Source organism: Schistocerca serialis, chromosome 4 (assembly GCF_023864345.2).
Source record: "Schistocerca serialis cubense isolate TAMUIC-IGC-003099 chromosome 4, iqSchSeri2.2, whole genome shotgun sequence".
NCBI lineage: Eukaryota > Metazoa > Arthropoda > Insecta > Orthoptera > Acrididae > Schistocerca > Schistocerca serialis.
Genome location: NC_064641.1, coordinates 854,444,106 through 854,466,111, shown reverse-complemented (window position 1 = coordinate 854,466,111; position 22,006 = coordinate 854,444,106). Strand labels below are relative to the sequence as shown.

The following is a 22,006-nucleotide window of genomic DNA, read 5'->3' as shown; positions in this document are numbered from 1 at the left end:
ATTATGTGTGGGCAGTTGTGCAAGACATCGAGCCCGAAACGCTAACAAAATGCTTATATTTTGCAACTAAACTCTCCCATATTGTCAGTGGTGTCATCAAAGCTCTTAAAGACGGCATTTGACGAAACGGCGCTTACACAGGCCGTAGCTGTTTGGTCTAATTGGGCCGCGTAGTTCCATTCAGCGACAGCAGATGGCTCCCATACCGAGGGATGCGCGCGCATGAGATATCAGCTGCTCCCAGCATGCATTGTGGCCACATTTAGGTTAGAGTTCTGTCTTCGCCAAGCCAGACACTTTGCGGTACTTTCTTAGAAAGTAAATGAGGCGTTCTTTATGGCTGTGTATAACAAATAGATTGTAGCTGTCCTTTCTGTATGACACAGCGTCGTATTCCACATCGTTTCCATTTAGTTTTGCGACTAAAAGGGCACAAGTTGGTACGAACTATAATGGTAGTAGCCTGCGAAGAGTAATTCTTTAGGATATTTTTTAAAATTCTGTTGAGACAACTGTTCCTGTCAACCAATCACGCTGATCGATGTCGAAAGGCAATTCACTGCTCGTATAAAAACGGAAAATTTTCTCGAAAAACTTCTGTCACATTTGGTATGTTAATATGTAGAAAACTTTGACTAACATTTGCAGCAATGCGATAAAGAATTATGTGTCAATTTTCTGTTGTTCACAATCATCCCGTGAAAGCCGACCTTGTCAATATTTAGAATTTATTTGCGAAAAGAATCTCTCTTTGGACGTGTTCTTATTACATATTTACTGTATGTATGTTTGTAGCCTACTGCGAGTGTTTGCAGTTGTCGATGTGTTGATGAACAGAAAAATTATCTTGCATATAATTAAGGTTTACCTTACCATATGCTATTGCAATAAAATAAGTGTATATATGTAACAAAACAGAGATGTTAGGAGTTTCAGTGTCCTGCAGTATGGTTCCATATGTAAAAAGTAAGATACTTTGAAACATAAACATCCTTAAGAGATAAACCAGCCAATTACCCCTTATGAAACGATTATTTCTATATTCCAAGTCTGTGAAGTAAAATAAAAATAATTTCATTTATAAAAAAATTAACAATATACAAATTATATAGTTTATTCATTTTCATGTTCACAACTATATTAATGTAATACTAAAATTGATTTAAAAGATACAATCTAGTTTCCTTTCCTAGAGCAAAGAATAAATAAACAATAGGGGGATTTCAGTTTTGAGAAAGCAAGATTGCCTGTAGGGTAAATATGATGACCATGTGCTCACTGTGTACTAATTAATAAGAATTATACTGTGATTTGTTGATTTTAGTCGAGACAGTCCAACACGAACAATGTCACTTTCAATATTTTAACATGTCACCTGCTTCCCACTGTCTCATCACAGAGTGAAACAACCTGGGTATGTTACTGATTAAATTAGCTACCCCAGAAACTAACCATTTTATCTGTGTATATGAATTCATTATCTTCACCGAGATTTAGATGATCCTAGACCTTCCATTGTCATGATTAATTTTTTTATCTAACGAGGTTTCCATCACCAGGAATCTTCTAAGAGGGTAGGTGAAGTTATTATACAATAAAGTTAGAGTGCATTCTAACTTTGTTCCTCAGAAAAGATGAGAGGTAATTTCATGAAGAAATATGCATGCAGTCAACGAGAATGACATCCACTTGTAGAAATAACTACGTTGCAAATATCTTAATTAACTATTAATTTTCATCTTACTAAAATGTTAATTTTCATGATTCCTTGAAAACTCAGGAAGAAATAACCATTTGTGTTTATTCAAATTTGATTTTATACTTATAAAACACACTTAGAATATTTACTAGGTCGTCACTGCACTCCATGTAGAAACAGATATATAATGTGTCGAGTTACTTAAACCCTTTCTATACTATTTGAACACGATAAAAAATTTATAACTTACAATTTTTCAGTGTTCAACTGAAATTGCGATGTGTGTAGTAGGCCATCATAAGTAGAATATCCTCTGAAAATTACTGTAAGATTCATGCATTAGACACAAACTTATGACTGAGTCCAATTCGTAGAAATGCGAAGTGATGAAAACAGCGTTAAAGTTTGTAAGATGCTTTAGTGTACCCTATGATGTCTTCTATGAATTAAAATTCCCTGGTTGATATTATATTCCATGATCTTATTGGTTCTTTGCTTCATTCTGTGCATTCAGTATCTTTCCCATTTTCCTTGCCTCCTTGGTGAATCATTCTGAACATCTTTTTCTCTTTTTTGGTGAATTTAATCTTCGCATGTATTCCTCCTTCAAAAATTGTATCGTGTTTTGGTCCACAGGTATTTTAAGTCTGTTAGTTACTTTTAATTTGCCATTGATTCCATTGCTGAAAGTAGTCACAGAATCATAGGTTTATATTTGCACTATTCTTCTCCCAGAAAACGAGTCTCCAGACATGTCTACCAAATTTTGAAATTTAATGACTCAATCATTTTGTGTGAAACCATCCACACAAGTGAAACTGACAGTTAAGTTAGTAACTACTTGACGAAGTGTGTGTGGAGTGATCAGCACAGACACACCAATATACATTTTTCTCTGTAAGAGATAGAAAGATTTTGTGTTGCAATCTTCACTTGTGTAAGGCTAAATGAACGAAGAATTTTTTGGGACAGATTTTGAAAACTGGTTTTTGGAGCCCAGCTAACCGTGTCCACCCTCTTAACAGTATTTTTCAAAGATATTTCTATCTATACTAGCTAGAATTGTTCAAAGAGATCCCATCAGCAATCAGAGAAGCTCATCTTTATTCGCCATTGGCCTTATGTATAGCAAAACAGGCCTGATGCCTTGTACCTAATATCCATACTTAATAGCATGGACAATTACAGACAATAACTCCCACCACAGTAATTTTTACAGAAAGTTAATAGTATGTTGGACGAAAATCCCACCACAGTAATTTTTACAGAAAGTTAACAGCATGTTGGACAAAGTTTCTTCAGAATTCTAGGTCTCATACGGACTGCAACTTGGAGTAATTTTTAATACTTGAAGACATTAATGGAAGAACATGAGAATAGATGAGTATATCTTCTTTTTGCTTCGCAAGTTCAGAAGGTTTCATGATGAATGAGCAGTATACAGTTTCTCAGCAGGAAAGACACAGTGGTGTACAAGATCTGGACATTGGTTGAGAAAGGATTAGAGACTGAAAACTGTTTTAGGTGTGTAGGAGTTACTTAACCATCTAAACTGTAAAAGTGTTTATGGTAGAAACAAGGTTGCTCAGTGCAAATTTACAACGAGTCGATTAAATCGTGTATTCTAGATCTGCCCTAGTGAGCTGGTTCACTCTCACGCTGAGCACTGGGCCACCGGCTGCCTCATGCTGATAATATGATGTGGAAAGGTGGGATGAGTGAGTGGAAGGCAGGGGCGGGAGGGGTCAAAACAAGGAATGTTCTATGGAGATGTATTGTTTCGTGGTGGCTCATTAATGCGTATTACGACAGATTTATATTCTAAGACTGGTGTAGTAATGAGAAATTGAAGTGAAATGATACATATTTTAATATTTTGGTGAAGTGGCGTTAAGATGGAGCAGCTAAGGGCGAAAAATGTTGTTTCTTACAATCCATCCAGCATTATGATGAATACCATTTTAGGACGACACTTCTCAATATGATGGAACCATGCTGCAAACATCAAGGCCAATATTATAAAAAAAGGATTATGTAATTGATATGTGTTGCAGCATTATGACACTTTTTTACTCAGATAATTGGTTTGGTTCAAGTCCTACACAACTTGAGACCAAATAACTAAGAAGCATGTTAAGTGTGATGATACATAATTAGCTAAATTATCACATTGTGTGTTCAGCCAGCACAATATAGCTGCCCAAGTGTGTGTGTGTGAGAGAGAGATTACTCCAGTTCGTTAAAGAATTTGTCCAAAAGCTAGCGAAGTTTCTTTTCTTTATTTGTGCTCCTGTCGATGATTCAATCCTCCTATTGTATGAGGGTTTATCTTCTATACACCTAAGTTGTTTAATCTGAAATGTACAAACAAATATAATGAATGTTTGTGGTACCACAATAATTCAAACAGAACATGTCATTTGCAGGTTCCTTTTCTGGGTTCAAGATTCTATAATATATTGAATCTTTACAAAAGAGTGGAAGAATACACTTTACAGAATAATCAGTAGTAAAGTGGCTGGATTTACAGAGGAGTGGAAGGATACACACTATGTAATAATTAGTAAGAGTCAGTCTGTGTGTGTGTGTGTGTGTGTGTGTGTGTCATAAGCCTTTGATGAACTGACAGATGGCATTGATTCAGTTGTCAGGGCTTTCTTCTCTTGACAGTATGTCACGTCTTCATAGAAATGTTCTATTTGGTCGATGCACGATGAGTTAGAAAAGGTTATCCACAACCGTAAGTAAGTGGACAAGTAAACTCTTTGCATGCTGCTTACATTAAAACTCCAAGGTTGTTTCTTCAAGACTGATGTTTGCCCTTGTAATGCTTCATTATTGTACAGAATAGGACGCTAGAATAGTCACACCGACGATTCGGAATTCTCACTGTAGAGCACATATCAGTAAATCATTACGTGGATGCATATGTCACATGCTGTGAAATGGTCAGGACCACCACAACAAGAAGGTGACATGATATGGATGATTTAGTAACTGTTTAACATTACTTCTGCGAGCTGTATAAATGCACTGAAATACAGCGATATTGTTTAGTGGAACTATAAAAAAGCTTTATATGAAATTTCTCTCACTGTTATATGAACACTATTATATGCATACTGTAGTGAAGTATCTTCAAATCGTTATTTTATATCAATATTACGGGAAGGGAAGAGGCAGCAGATGAGATGGCACCGTTTGGCATATTTATTTACCTTAATTATCAAATGATCATCTAGCAAATGATCTAGGAATTGTCAAGGTAGTGCAGTGCACATCAATAGCTCGAAATAGGTACAGAATATGTAACATGTTTTAGAAGGACAGGAACAGGTGGTCATGAGGATAGGAGAGTAGTCAGCCATAGCCTTGATTAAAAAACAATCTCAGCATTCGCCTGAGTTATTTAGTACAACCACAGAATACAAACATCAGAGTGGCCCGACAGAGTAATACCATCCTCCCAAATATGAGGTCAGTGTGCAGTAGAACTGATGGGTGCAAGGGGCATTAGATGGAAAGAGATAAAATAAAATGAGAAAATTGTCTCTGTACCTGAGTTGTTTAAAGACGTGTATTGGAAGCTGAACAGAAAAATTAAAATGAAGGATATGTATGGGAAAGAGAGTCTTGCAAAAGGTGAAGCTTTTACTAACATTAAACGGAATTCCAGTGGAGCTGAGGTAAAGATTAGCTAAATCTTATGTCTGAAGTGTAGTGTTGTACAGGAGCGAATCATGGACAGGTAAAAAGAAATATAATATGAGTTGTCTGAAACAGGAGGATATTTAGAAAGTTTCGAAATGTAACTATGGAGAAGATAGTTTTCAGGTAAGGTGGGGTGACATATTTAAGCCTGGAGAAGTAAGGAAGACAATAGGGGAAGAAAGATGATAATTGGAAGCTATCAGAACAAGGAAAAAATCTTGATGGGGCATTTACTGCATAGAAATTGTCTGCATCAAGGAGTTATAGGGGGAATAATGGAAGAAATGAGAGGAAGAGCATTGGAATGATGAAGACATTGCAAGTGAGCGACAGATAAGGGAGATTCTTACATCTGGACAAGAAGGAGAGCATTTTGTAGACTGTTCCTTATAATACAGCTATGTTCATAAAACTATCTTTACGGGTGAAAATCTTTTTGTTGTGTGTATCTTCGACTCAGCTTCTGCACCATATGGCAGGTAGCAACTTTGGTTCTAAAAATGTTGTTGCATTCCATTGTGGATCTCCCATAATATGCATTTATCTATGTTTATTTGATATTAGACCGGGTCTGCGCGAACGCAGTCCCGACTACCAAAAATTATGCACCCGAGTTACCCACATTAGGGGTAATCGCAGGGGTCAGCCCAACCGAAGTGCAATGGAAGAGCCTCGTCCTGGAGGAACCGCCTTCATGATCACGGTATCCCCTGTGCCAGGTAAGTATGCTTTGACGCCCAGAAGCTCGCCCCTTTACGTCGTACAGAGCGCATTACAGCAATCGAGTGCACATCGCTGTACATATTATGTGTGGGCAGTTGTGCAATACATCGAGCCCGAAACGCTAATAAAATGCTTATATTTTGCGACTAAACTCTCCCATATTGTCAGTGGTGTCATCAAAGCTCTTAAAGACGGCATTTGACGAAACGGCGCTTACACAGGCCGTAGCTGTTTGGTCTAATTGGGCCGCGTAGTTCCTTTCAGCGACAGCAGATGGCTCCCATACCGAGGGATGCGCGCGCATGAGATATCAGCTGCTCCCAGCATGCATTGTGGCCACAGTTAGGTTAGAGTTCTGTCTTCGCCAAGCCAGACACTTTGCGGTACTTTCTTAGAAAGTAAATGAGGCGTTCTTTATGGCCGTGTATAACAAATAGATTGTAGCCGTCCTTTCTGTATGACACAGCGTCGTATTCCACATCGTTTCCATTTAGTTTTGCGACTAAAAGGGCACAAGTTGGTACGAACTATAATGGTAGTAGCCTGCGAAGAGTAATTCTTTAGGATATTTTTTAAAATTCTGTTGAGACAACTGTTCCTGTCAACCAATCACGCTGATCGATGTCGAAAGGCAATTCACTGCTCGTATAAAAACGGAAAATTTTCTCGAAAAACTTCTGTCACATTTGGTATGTTAATATGTAGAAAACTTTGACTAACATTTGCAGCAATGCAATAAAGAATTATGCGTCAATTTTCTGTAGTTCACAATCATCCCATGAAAGCCGACCTTGTCAATATTTAGAATTTATTTGCGAAAAGAATCTCTCTTTGGACGTGTTCTTATTACATATTTACTGTATGTATGTTTGTAGCCTACTGCGAGTGTTTGCAGCTGTCGATGTGTTGATGAACAGAAAAATTATCTTGCATATAATTAAGGTTTACCTTACCATATGCTATTGCAATAAAATAAGTGTATATATGCAACAAAACAGAGATGTTAGGAGTTTCAGTGTCCTGCAGTATGATTCCATATGTAAAAAGTAAGATACTTTGAAACATAAACATCCTTAAGAGATAAACCAGCCAATTACCCCTTATGAAACGATTATTTCTATGTTCCAAGTCTGTGAAGTAAAATAAAAATAATTTCATTTATAAAAAAATTAACAATATACAAATTATATAGTTTATTCATTTTCATGTTCACAACTATATTAATGTAATACTAAAATTGATTATAAAAGATACAATCTAGTTTCCTTTCCTAGAGCAAAGAATAAATAAACAATAGGGGGATTTCAGTTTTGAGAAAGCAAGATTACCTGTAGGGTAAATATGATGACCATGTGCTCACTGTGTACTAATTAATAAGAATTATACTGTGATTTGTTGATTTTAGTCGAGACAGTCCAACACGAACAATGTCACTTTCAATATTTTAACATGTCACCTGCTTCCCACTGATTCATCAGAGAGTGAAACATCGTGGGTATGTTACTGATTAAATTAGCTACCCCAGAAACTAACCATTTTATCTGTGTATATGAATTCATTATCTTCACCGAGATTTAGATGATCCTAGACCTTCCATTGTCATGGTTAATTTTTTTATCTAACGAGGTTTCCATCACCAGGAATCTTTTAAGAGGGTTGGTGAAGTTATTATACAATAAAGTTAGAGTACATTCTAACTTTGTTCCTCAGAAAAGATGAGAGGTAATTTCTTGAAGAAATATGCATACAGTCAACGAGAATGACATCCACTTGTTGAAATAACTATGTTGCAAATATCTTAATTAACTATTAATTTTCATGTTACTAAAATGTTAATTTTCATGATTCCTTGAAAACTCAGGAAGAAATAACCATTTATGTTTATTCAAATTTGATTTTATACTTATAAAACATACATAGAATATTTACTAGGTCGTCACTACACACCATGTAGAAACTTATCTTTAGTGAGTCGAGTCACTTAAAGCCTTTCTGTACCATTTTTACATTATTAAAAATGTACAACTTAGAAATGTTTCAATCTTCAGCAGAAATTGCGATGTGTGTTGCAGGCCATCATAAGTAGAATATCCTATGAAAATCATTAGATGATTCATGTATTAGTCAGAAATTTATCAGAGAAACCATTTTGTAAGAATGTGAAATGTTAAGTTTGTAAAATGCTTGAGTGTACACTTTGATGTCTTCTATAAACTTAAATTCCCAGGTAAATACTATATTGTGTGATCTTATCCATTATATCCTTCATTCTGTGCTTTCAGTCAGTTTCACATTCTCCTTGCCTCCTTGGTGAATCATTCTGCCCATCTTTTTGTCTTTTTTGATGATTTTATTCTTCACATGTATTCCTTCTTCAAAAACTGTAACGTGTTTTGGTCCACAGGTATTTTAAGTTTGTTAGTTACTTTTAATTTGTCATTTATTCCGTTACTGAAAGTAATCACAGCATCATAATTTTATATTTGCACTACTCTTCTTCTAAAAAAAACCGTCTCCATACATGTCTTCCATATTTTTGAATGTATTGACTGAATCATTTTGTGTGAATCGAACGACAGACATTTTAATTTTCTTAAATATTAAATCTGTATTATAGTTTGCATTTGCAGTATGTACTCTATATTCTGTAGGACTAAAATAGATTTTTACTTTTTTCATAGAAGAAATTAGTGTATGGTTATGATTATTAGCACTTCCCTGCAAATTACTATGACTGTTCTTATAAAAAACAGCCCTATTTCGTTATATAAGATGTTTTTAGCCCTCCTCCATTCTAATTAAAAAATAATCACCTCAGAAGCCATGTGAAAAACACCAATAGAAAGTTGTCCGCACTGTCAATAGCACAACACAATTCAAGCAACAAACGCAACAAACAGTTCTAAGGTTAGGTTAGGTTAGGTTAGGCAAACAATCGAAGCACTGAACTATGCCTAACAAATATAAAAAATTTACAATGCCTTTCTGTGACACAGAATATTAGAAACAGATGCCAAAGTTAAACTGCTAATTAAGTTAGGAACTAATTGATGACGTGTGTGGAGTGTTTGGCAAGCACACACACACCAGCATACATATTTCTCTGTAATAGATAGAAAAATTGTGTAAGTCAAAAGAAACGAAGAATTTTTTGGGACAAATTTTCAAAATTGCTTTTTGGAGCCCAGCTAACCGTGTTCACCCTCTTAACTCAACAGTATTTTTCAAAGATATTTAAGTTTATACGAGCTGGAATTGCTCAAAGAGAACCCATCAGCAATCAGAGAAGAATTACTCATCTTAATCTGCCATTGACCCTATGTATAATAAGGCAGGCCTTATGTCTTATACCTAATATAGACATACTTAATTACATACGTAATTACTGACATTTATCCCACCACAGTAATTTTTACAGAAAGTGAATAGTATGTTGGATCAAGTTTCTTCAGAATTCTAGGTCTCAAATGGACTGCATCTTGGAGTAATTTCTTAAGACTTGAAGACATTAATGGAAGAACATGAGAATACATGAGTATATCTTCTATTTACTTCGCAAGTTCAGAAGGTTTGATCGTGAATAAGCAGTATTCGGTTTTTCAGCAGGAAAGACATAGTGGTGTACAAGATCTGGACATTGTTCCAGTAACGATTAGAGACTGAAAAGTGTTTTAGGTGTGTAGGAGTCACCTAAGCATCAAAACAGTAAAAGTATGTATGGTAGAAACAAGGTCGCTCAGTACGAATGTTTAATGAGTCGATTAAATCGTGTATTCTAGACCTGCCATTGTGAGCTGTCTAGCGCTCATGCTGAGCAGTGAGCAGCCGGCTGCCTTATAGTGATATTATGATGGGGAAAGGTGGGATGAGTGGAAGGCAGGGGTGGGAGGGCTCGGAACAAGGCAACTTTGCAACGAGTCTTAGCTCTACGACCGTTAATGTCATGTTCTTTGGAGATGTACTGTTTCGTGGTGGCTCATTAATGCGTATCGCGGCAAATTTATTTTCTAAGACTGGTGTAATAATGAGAAATGGAAGTGAAATGAAAGACTTCTTTATATTTTGATGAAACAGAGATAAGATGGAGCCGCTGCTGGCGAAGCATGTTATTTCTTACGATCCATGCAGCATTATGATGAATGCCATTTTAGGATAACATTTAAATTAACAAACATGTTTCGTTAACATTATATTTAAATGTCAAACACAGAAACACGTTAAGTCATTTAATATTACTTGTTTTGGTATTCAGTGAAGTATGAATGTTTGGTACCACTCTCTGTGCACGTGTAATTCGATGACATGATTTTGACCTGAAGTCTCTCAGTGAATTTCTGCCTTTAGATTTCGTTTTCTTTGTTATGGGAATACGTTGTTCTGTCAAGTATGTACACAGATAGTAACATTCGATGTAATCGTAGCTTCAGACTTGTAAAATCGTGGAAATTTGTGTTGAGGAAATAAATGTTGGCGGGATTAATTTATTATAAAACTTACCACGGAACAGTCACACTATATTTTTATTAAGTTCAAATTGTAGCTCAATTTCCACACCGTCAACATCAACTGAAAATCAATGAAACTGCGAAAAGCATCATGGTAACAGCTCGAACTGCAGATTCATTTGTCGCGTCTTCCTCCAGATAGTAAAAATATATTTTCGTTGCGAAAATGTTGGGGAAAGTTACCCAGATGTTTATTCATCTGCTACCGGATGATGAATACTTATTTCCGTCACATCGCTTAACAGTGCTCTATAATTTATGCACCACTTCTTCTCGCTTTTCGTTTTTCAGTCGTCCATAATCGTTTGCACGGAAGATATTGACTGTCGTTGTAAAATGAATTTTTTCATTGTGTTCAGAGTTTTGCAGCACACATAAACATTTCAAAACACCACTGCGTACTACCATACAGGCATCGTGTACTGATGTGTTGTAAATTGATGTTGGTTTGTCTGACCTTCACATGGAAGTTCCTAATCCAGCTATAATGCTACTTTTCATCGATATTACCCTTAGCCATCCAGGTACAATGTCACTCAAAACCACCCAGGTGTTGTCTAGAAGATATCAAGAAGTATATGTTACATAGAATGTAAATAATTTGCCTTGGAATATTTAACTGTTTTTTTAATAGCTTCAAAAAGAATAATAACATAGAAACTTCGAAAACAAATTAACGAAATAACTGAAAGTATTAACAATCATAAGTGACAAAAATTAAGAATTTGTTTCATACATTTATAAAGACAGTGACTTACCATGCGATCCTCGTCGTCAAGGTGTCTTATAATATCTCCAAGTGTATTTCTGGATATTTTCAGGAATTAGCACTGTTTCTGCGACCCTTCACACGCTGAGTGATATGTCGCTGTCGGAAGTCGAATTAGTTCTGTAGCATCCTGCTTGCTGTCTCATAGTCCATGAGACAACACGAAGCCATATTAAGCCAAGCAAATTAGAATTTTTCTTCCTAAAATTGGTGGAATTTTGGAAACTGTTTTAACCACCCCAGTTGACCTCAGATAAGAAAAATTTGAGTTTGCCCCGATTTCTGAGTGGAGCTTCAGCCGAAATGAAACAAAAAACACAAAAACTTCGTATTTTTCAGTTTTTTCTTGTTTTTTCCCCCCAAAGTCCCCCAAAACTAAGCATTTAATCGAAAAAGCTGAGATTACCAAAAATGTAGAGCATTAAACTGTGGATCGATGGAGTTCCAAAACTTCGCTATTTGCTCAAATTTTGCGACAGAAAAGGCACGCCATAAACCGGGAATTTCTCACACTTTTCGAAAAAGACTCGTTTCATCGCAATAAAACGAGCAGCATTTGAGAATTGGCCAATTTGAAGCAAAATGTTATGGGAGAAAAGTTGTAGAGCATCAGACGTGAAATTTCTAAGAAGAAATCGAGTCCTACCTTTAAAGTGCATAACATCTAAAATCACAGTGCGCTGCAAAGTCATCCCGACTTTCTCAGAATCGCGTTCGCTTCAGCTCTTCGAGCTTGTCCCATGCCCTGTATCTATGTTTAACTACGTAGGTATGCAGAAAATACAAAACGCTGTTTTTGCAATGTGTTTGATGCCTTTAAAGATCCAGTTTACTTATAAAAGGCAGAGTTCTATTGCACAGAGAGGCGTGGGAGGCAGAAGAATTATTTTCTTCCACAGGTACGAAGTATTTCGATTATATCATAGAAAGATCGCCATTGTGTTTGATGGATACCCTGATGAAACAAATCATAGCAGCACGGAATCAGCTGAGCGGCTGCGTAGAACCATCAAAAGAACTGCGCCAATTGTCACATTTAATGAAAAACGTCATTAACCATGGAAAAAGATTTTGTATCTGTCAAATGAATAAAATAAAGAGAGCCTCATTTGTTTAACGATCGAACAGATTAAAGGTGAGTACTTTAGTATTAATCAACCGCTGAGAAAGCAAATACTGCAGTCGTAGCTTCTGCTGTTGACGTTGCTCGGCACACTGTGATGCTAGTGAGGTCAGCGATGTTCTTGTGGTTCTAACCGCTTGAGCCCCATTGGCTCCCAACATTTTTGTATTGAAGCCAGGCAAACACAGACAAGGCGACGTAGTCTACAGAACCCTAAAAGTTCGAATTGTCTCTAGTATTGAAAAACGACATTCTATTCTTACATGCCTTCAGTGGCTGCGACACGATCGTTTAGCGGCAGAGGAAAACTGAAATTCCTCACGACACTGGAGACGAAAAACGACCTATAGATAACAACAGAGACATTCCGCAACTCCAGTGCTACTGCTGATGTGAGTGTTGAGACTGGACAAAAAGTTATAGCAGGTCTAAAAATATTCCAGCTGGTAAATGCTGATTATAGCTTAGATGAGTAATAAAGTTAGTAATTAAACTTTATATGATTTAAATATTATGTAATGATATATAATATTAAAATTATTTAGAAGTCTGGTCGCTAATGCTGTTATTTACATTCCACTCCCTATCCTTTTTTCTGTATAGTTTTAAAGTGTCTATGAAAACATAAATTTAGTATCTACACTGATTATGTTGAATTCGCTGTAAATGTTGTATGTGAAAGTAACTGTACTGAAAAATTGACTAGTTTCACACAATGCAGTACCGCCTATGTATGGAACATGAAACAAAATTAGAATTTTTGGAAACAATTTTGAATGTTACCGCTACGAAGAGTGCATCAGAGTAAAGTCGGGCGGAGACATGTATCGTTTCGTTCGGTAGTCCAGGGTCCTGACTATTACGCTGCCTGTCTTATGTACGTCTTAAATGTTAGCCAAACAGGAGAACATAAACATGAGCCAGTCTCTGATGAGTGGCGACTGGGGTAGGGCATTTTGTGTGTTGATGTAACCCGCCATAAGCAACAAAGGGAAGTCAAAATATTATGATTGGACTGTGCGTGTCTTGCTGTGCGATACATCAAGATAAGAACTTGAATTCGTGGAAAAAATGATTACCTGGGCAGCCTATGGATTCACAAAAAGAAGCGCAAAGTCAGCTATTACTGTCCACAGATAAAGGCTTTTGCGGCGGCAAGTCGTGGCCGAGCGGTTCTAGACGCTACAGTCTGAAGTCGCTCGACCGCTACGGTAGCAGCTTCGTATCCTGCCTCGGGCATGGATGGTTAGTTAGGTTTAAGTAGTTCTAGGGGACTGATGACCGTAGAAGTTTGTCCCATAGTGCTCAGAGCCTTTTTAAATCCTTTTGCCAAACTAATACTTTTCGTATGGAGTGTTTATTGCAATAGTTACGCTTGCCGTTTTCAAACTGTCACCCTTATAATATATATGTTTTCGAAGGACAGCACAAGGAAAAGATTTTGGGCCGAATCATTACACAATTAATACAGAACCAACAAAATGTGGCAGAATATGTTCAGAGTATCGACCTTTGATGCCGTGTGTTCTCATCAGACGGCGCTGTGCCTCGCATTTTCTCTTCGACTCCGTCATGCGTGCAAAATGTGATCATCGCCCTCGGTTTAGTGTCTGTGCCTCAGTGTTTTTCGCCGTCCACGCTCCTTCGTTCACGTGTGTCATCTACCTCGTCAGTGTTTGTGCCCAGTGCCGACGGTTTTTCTTGTTTGTTTCGTCAAGTGTGAACGGCTTCATGTTTTTTAACTATTGTATCTCCTGTTTTTTAAACCGCCATTCTGTTACTTGTTAGAGTTGTGGCGATTCGTGAATGAGTCGTTCATTTGAACGACTCTAAATAAAGAATCGTAAGAATCGAATCGTGATACGGACGAATCGTCGTTCAAAAGAATCGTAAGAACGATTGCGTGTTTCCGAGTCGTGACGATTCCAAGTTCCAACGATTCATCGATTCTTAGTACGCTATGCTTCACAGGCAACTTCCGAATCATGCCGAGTCGTGCCAAATGATTACGACCGCCAGATGGCAGTCAGATGGAGGATGCGTGTGAACAAAGGAAGCTCGGAACGAACAAACGAAGTAATACCGTCTTTAAACAAAAGCTTTTTAATTAATAATTTCAAGTTCGAGTTTTCGAATGTTATCGTGTTCAGATTCACATTAAATTTTACTGAAGTAATGTCGCTGTATACGATTGAATCTTATTGTTTAGAAGTACATCTTCTCACGCAAATAATAGTGACAGCGGCAATTTCTCAGACAAATTGCAAGCAAAATACCTATGCTTTGTATTTAGAAGAAATGAAAGTTAAGCTAAATTTGCTGTGTGGGAGGGCTGTCAGCTGCGTTATGAATTACAAGGGTGATGTGGACTTGGAAAGACATCTTAACACAGAAAAACATAGGACGATATGAGTCAAACCACGTCTGCCTCACTGCTAGATTTTGTTACTATAAAACAGACGTCTGTAGTTAAATACGTTCAAGCCACACAACGAAACTGGCATACCACGTAATGGTGCACCACCTTTCGCACAAATCGACTCCTCTGTCCTGGCATACTGAAATAAAACAATAGATGCAATCAAATCAAACGTGACATTTCATCAATTAAGGCATTACACGTATAAATCGAGAATCACACTTGTAACGTCATATGCATGTTTACTCATAAATAAACTGTTTCTGGCATATCATGACACAGTTCGATTCTAACCCCATTGACAATTTCAGACATGTCCTGCCATCTGTGAGTAAGATGTAGAACTTTTTGCACTCCGTAAGAATCGTGCCATCGCAGACTAGAATGAATCGTGAACGAATCGTAGGAATCGATTCGCAATGTGAGATTGAATCGTAGGAATCGAATCGGGAAAAAGAATCGTGTTGCCCAACTCTATTACTTGTCTGTCTCCCTTTCTTTTTTCTTGTACTGCTTATGGCTGAAGAGCGGAGTACACTGTTCCGCTGCCAGCCCACCTTGTATGGGGTGTCCAAATTACAATAAAGAAAAAAAAACAAAAAAAAAGCAAAATGTGAGCTGCGTTGGATCTTTTATAAATCGTTGTTATGTCCCCGTGTGTGAGACCTCTTTATTTGACAGAATTTGGTGTTACAGGTTTTTTTCATGTGCAGTTGGCACCCGGTGTCGCCCGAGCTGTCCATGCCGTGTATAGTTTTACTTCAGCGTTTGCGTCTGCGGTAACCTAAAGAATGAATTTTATGACTAGAAAAAAAAATCATTAATTTATTGTTCTCAACGCATTACTTCTTTTTGGGGTGCCTGTGTGAGTTGTGCTTGTTGAGCGTAATAGTCTGCAGATGAACTGTTCAGCCCAGGAATTTCATTCTGAAAATTGTTCAATAAACAGTCCAACACAATACATTGAGATGCTTTTCTTTTAGCAGTAAACGCTACCAACCTTGCACCATGCTTATTTAATATAAACATGTATAACTGTAACACTTGCCCTTATTTAATTAAGAGTGAAAGGGAGAAAAAACACACATCAATATATGATATCCATTTTATGACATAAATCTTAGTCTTGGTTTTACCAGGAGCTTCAGCAATATATCTGCTAGCTGCTCTACATTCGAAATACGCCAGATGGCTAACTGCCCTGTAATCTGTGCGTCTCGCTGTTGCCTTATTATTAACTTTAAGGACTGGAACTTCCATGTGCTTTCTCATTCCTCTAACAAGTCTGCATGCATAAATTATTTCTGTAACAGCTTATGTTGCAGCTACAAAATTTGCTTCAGTTGTAGATTTGGCTGTCATTGCCACTCTACCTGCATGTGTAGTAAGGACACCAGATGCCGACTGACCAGTTTTGCTGCACCCTCCAACATGTGCAACACCATAGACATGTTATATACCACTGCACAAACTTGGATAATAGATGATAGTAAGGTCACATATACCTGCTACGTACCAGAATACTGATTTTAGTATCACATCTGTTGATGTTGAGTCCAGCGTCCAGACAGTAAGCCAGCACTGTAATCCAAAGCAGATCTCACTCCAAGAATCAGAGTCACCAGTTCTCCAAATGCTTGTTGATAAAAAAAAAGTTACACTTGTGTGCATTATTTGTTTCTGCTTGTGATGTATCTGGTTCCTTTACTATAGGTGTTGAAATAGGTTTACACTCATGAAAATCGAAACAGACCAGAATCTTCCTTGCATATACTCATTGACCTAACTTCATTGCACCAACAGCAAAGCGTTTGAACCTCAAACCCAAGGAAATACTACAGGCTGGTTCCACAGTGATCTTGAATTCAGTTTTCACATTCTCAGTGAACTTTCTGGAATCTTGATGATCACTCACCACAACTAATATCTCATTACCAAAAGCTTCTACGTGATGTATAGGGATGGATATGCGTCGTTTTGCCTTGAAACCAGCTGACGAGAGAAATGCTCAAAAATGTTTGTTCCAAGATTTCTGTGTTTGCTTTAAATTCATACAAACTTCACCTTAATTTGGAAATACTTGCTGACCCATCACTGTGCGCATTTGGCTATTGCATATGGATTCCTTTTTCTAATTCTCCGTACAAGAAAACAGAGACACATCGAACTACATCAGATGCATCTACTCAGCTGCAACAATTCTTAGCATTGAATTGTGCACAGCTTAGCTATTAGACTGAAAGTTTCACTGAAGTGTTCACTTATCCCCTTGATGACAAGCCATGCTTTATATTTTTCTATACTCCAGTCTGAATTAGTCCTTACAGACAAATCCTCTTGCTTGGTATGGCTGTTGCTCCTTTTGGTAGAACAGTTACTTCTCATGTCTTATTCTGTTATAGTGACTACAATTCATTTTTCATACATTGCTTCCAGTGAACACTTGTATAATATTGACATTTTCTTCATATTACTATGGATTTGCTTTTGTTCCTCTCTCATCAGTGGCATTACAAGTTTAGTTATCTGTGAAGACTTCATTAATGTTGAATGATTTTGCAATTGTTGATGGGGTGGAATAAACATTTGCCCTTGTCTGTTACCAGCACTGTCCTCTTTACTCTTTGGTTCATAAGACTCTTCTTCACCCGAGTTTGTCTCATGGGTCATTCCATGTCAAGTGTCCCAATTTAGAGGATGATCCCAGCTCAACCATCTTCAATTTTGATGAAATTTGTACAGGATGTACCTTAGGGCCCTACATGAACTTATGCAAAGTTTCAGGCTCACCTGTAACTTGGTTGAGGTGCTAGAGCCATTTTCGTGAAGACCACTTTTACAGAGACTGAAAAGTAGTGAAGAAATCATCAAGTTCGGCATTCCACTGTTCCTAATGTAAAAGAGCTAGACTCTTGCTTCTGGGTATAGACGTACAACTTTGTGTGCTCTACACACAAATGTTGCAAGTAGAGTTCAGAAAGCAATGCATTTGGCATAATTGCAGTTCAAAGTGGGCAACAAATCATGTCACGAAAAATTTGCCTCATAGTTTAACAAGGCAAAAGTAATGGAGAAAGTGCGCTATGGACCTGGTCTTTTGCCACACTACTGTCTGTCTGGGTGTTTAGCATATAATAAATTTTGGCCTGACTTGTATGTTTAATTACTGTGCTACCATACTGTAAATCTGCTAAAACACATGAATGTATCAAAATATACCCATGTTCAGAGTCACGTATCTCAAAGTGGACACCTACCACATTACATTCATTAACGCCATTCAACTCATTTCATTCTATTAGAGAAATGTATTTTCATTTTGGTGTATCTTCGGATAAGGTGCAAAAATGTCGCCTAAAATTTGGAATTTTGTTGTTTATGTCTTCATTGTTTAAATATTTATTTTGCTGTTTATTCAGTGATTTTAAACCTGTTTGTGACAGGTTCATTGCTAAATTTAACCATTTAACTGTACTAGAGACTGCTACTTCTTGGGAAGCTGAATGCTTATTAATTTTATTTCTTTTCTTTATTTTGGACTCGACAATTTTATTTTAGTGTCCGAAGGATATCAAGTTGTTGCTAAAATGGAAGAACAAGATCAAGTTAATGTATGCAGTTTTGGATGTACTGATTCCTCATGCCATTTAACGACATACGGTGAGTTACATTGATTTACTTCTTGTATCTGATGGATTCATGTGTGATCTTGGACTTAATAATGCTGTATATTTTTTATGGTTGAAGGTTTAATATAATTTTTCTTTTCTTGTCAGTTTGGATATGACAGAAATTTGTGAGTGCTGCTTATTGCAGAGGTGAAAAGATAGGTTGTATGCAGTCATGTTGTTACAGTTATTTGGACTGATTACAGATGATTTTTGTGTGTGTGTGTTGTGTGTGTGTTTAAGTATTTGGTTGGTAGTTCTGTTGGATTGTGGTTGTTAGGTATCATGCATATTGGTTTACCATTGTTAGTTAGGTATGTTTTTGATATTAGATATGTGTGTGTTATTTATACTGTAGGTGTTATTTATACTGTTGGGTTCGTTTTAAGTAGATAGGGTAAGTGAAGGCGGGGGTTACAAATTTGGCAATTTGGCCAAGTGAAATTTGCGGTATTGCGTTTTGGGGTTGGGGTGAGTTTATGGTATTGAAAGCTTCATGTGAAAGTCAATCCATATTAAGTGATACAATGAGGGTTGCTTGAGCATTTTTAAATAGTTTGATTTTTTTTACATGTGATTACCATATAATGGTAATGACAGTTTTCAGAAAAATTTTACCTTGCATTGTTACTAAGTGCACAACAGTTTTTCAATTTGGAGACATTGGCATTAATTTGAATATCTCTCTACAGGGTGAAGTTACAACATTGCTATTGACTTGATTGTTTTAAGAGACGTCTCCTCTACAACACCAACTGAGGTGGTGCAGTGGTAGCACACTGGACCCACATTCAGGACGACGATTGTTCAAAATAGCATCTGGTCATCCTGATTTAGGTTTTTCATAATTTCCCTAAATCATTTCAGGCAAATGCTGGGTGGTTCCTTTGAAAGGACACGGCCAATTTCATTCCTTATCCGATGACCTCACTGTTTGATCCCCTCCCCCCAAATCAGTCAATCAATCAGTTAGTCCTCTACAACATTGTTTATAACCAAAATACCCTAAATTCCAAAATAACTAATTGAAATTACCTCCAAATTTGGTATTGAAAAGTTAGAAAATCTACTTTTTAGACCCAAGAATAACAACCAGGAAGTGACTTACCGGAGTGTATTTTTTCCTCTAGTTGGATATCATAAACTATTAGCCTTACATAGAGCAAGAACACTGACAAATGTTTCCCTAATTTTTTATAATTTTTTTAAAATTTGAAAACCTTTATTTTTTGTAAAGTTTGGGGGTAGTTATCTCTGGAGGGACTGAATGTAAAAATTTTGAGTTTTGCACATTTTGTACACCTGTATGATAGCAAAGTACTGTAAAAAATTCAACACTGGTATTTGATTATGAACAAAGATATGAATTTTTGAAAATGATGAAATAATGGACATTATGCTACAATTGATCATATGGTTGTTGTCTGTTTAAATGGTTTATTGTTTCACTGTAATAACATTTAGTTATAACTTATTTTAGTTAACATAATCATCCTACATTTAATTAGTATTATTTATTTCAGTAACAAAATTTCAAACAACAGGAGATTTGCTTTATTTCTATGTTAAAAGATTTGCCCATTTACATCTGGGTTTATCCTCAATTAAGCAGAACATTATTGCCTCTTCAAAATGATAAAAGTAAAATAATAAACATGTGAAATTTTCGTGTTATTGGGAAGGCTACAGTTTTGTGCATGAGTTTAGTCCTCAAGACAAGTGTTTACAGCAGCTCAGTGGACAGTGCGGAGCTTATGAGTTGGTTGTGTTTGTAGAAGTTGTCTTGTTACGTTTGATGGTGTGTGTGTGTGTGTGTGTGTGTGTGTGTGTGTGTGTGTGTGTGTGTACTTTGTTGTACTGGGATCATTTTAGCCTTGGTGTTGGATGTGTGATGTCTTTGGCAGTGTTCGTAGTTCCAAACGTAAAGTTTGTAATATTTTTCAATGAGTTATCAATTTTTTTTTTGGTTGGTTTATGGGTTTGGCTTTTTCGTTACATGGGGGGTGGGGGGGGGGGGGGGGGAGTTGGGGTGACTAGCCTAGTTTGCAGTGCTGGAATTTGTTGGTGGTAACTTGAGTTGTGAGGTTTTGTGTATTGAATGTTTTTAGTTTGCATAGGGATGATTGGTTTTTGGATTTTTGAGGTGTTGTGGTTTTTCGTAGTTGTAGATGTTTTTCTGGTATCAATAGTTGAACTTGATCTACACTCCTGGAAATGGAAAAAAGAACACATTGACACCGGTGTGTCAGACCCACCATACTTGCTCCGGACACTGCGAGAGGGCTGTACAAGCAATGATCACACGCACGGCACAGCGGACACACCAGGAACCGCGGTGTTGGCCGTCGAATGGCGCTAGCTGCGCAGCATTTGTGCACCGCCGCCGTCAGTGTCAGCCAGTTTGCCGTGGCATACGGAGCTCCATCGCAGTCTTTAACACTGGTAGCATGCCGCGACAGCGTGGACGTGAACCGTATGTGCAGTTGACGGACTTTGAGCGAGGGCGTATAGTGGGCATGCGGGAGGCCGGGTGGACGTACCGCCGAATTGCTCAACACGTGGGGCGTGAGGTCTCCACAGTACATCGATGTTGTCGCCAGTGGTCGGCGGAAGGTGCACGTGCCCGTCGACCTGGGACCGGACCGCAGCGACGCACGGATGCACGCCAAGACCGTAGGATCCTACGCAGTGCCGTAGGGGACCGCACCGCCACTTCCCAGCAAATTAGGGACACTGTTGCTCCTGGGGTATCGGCGAGGACCATTCGCAACCGTCTCCATGAAGCTGGGCTATGGTCCCGCACACCATTAGGCCGTCTTCCGCTCACGCCCGAACATCGTGCAGCCCGCCTCCAGTGGTGTCGCGACAGGCGTGAATGGAGGAACGAATGGAGACGTGTCGTCTTCAGCGATGAGAGTCGCTTCTGCCTTGGTGCCAATGATGGTCGTATGCTTGTTTGGCGCCGTGCAGGTGAGCGCCACAATCAGGACTGCATACGACCGAGGCACACAGGGCCAACACCCGGCATCATGGTGTGGGGAGCGATCTCCTACACTGGCCGTACACCACTGGTGATCGTCGAGGGGACACTGAATAGTGCACGGTACATCCAAACCGTCATCGAACCCATCGTTCTACCATTCCTAGACCGGCAAGGGAACTTGCTGTTCCAACAGGACAATGCATGTCCGCATGTATCCCGTGCCACCCAACGTGCTCTAGAAGGTGTAAGTCAACTACCCTGGCCAGCAAGATCTCCGGATCTGTCCCCCATTGAGCATGTTTGGGACTGGATGAAGCGTCGTCTCACGCGGTCTGCACGTCCAGCACGAACGCTGGTCCAACTGAGGCGCCAGGTGGAAATGGCATGGCAAGCCGTTCCACAGGAC

General features: G+C 38.1%; 1 long non-coding RNA gene and 1 other non-coding gene across 3 annotated transcripts; one reads left to right on the top strand and one right to left on the bottom strand.

The window, feature by feature from the left end:
* Nucleotides 1-419: 419 nt before the first annotated feature.
* LOC126475010 (uncharacterized) lies at nt 420-19,926 on the top strand. Of its 2 annotated transcripts, none has more exons than XR_007586639.1 (3): nt 420-609; nt 18,508-18,609; nt 19,310-19,926. It is a non-coding gene; the product is annotated as an uncharacterized LOC126475010 (long non-coding RNA). The 2 variants fall into 2 exon arrangements; XR_007586638.1 differs by lacking the exon at nt 420-609 and adding an exon at nt 6,688-6,822.
* On the bottom strand, nt 5,975-6,137 carry LOC126476510 (U1 spliceosomal RNA). Its single transcript, XR_007587017.1, has one exon. It is a non-coding gene; the product is annotated as a U1 spliceosomal RNA (small nuclear RNA).
* Nucleotides 19,927-22,006: the final 2,080 nt, after the last annotated feature.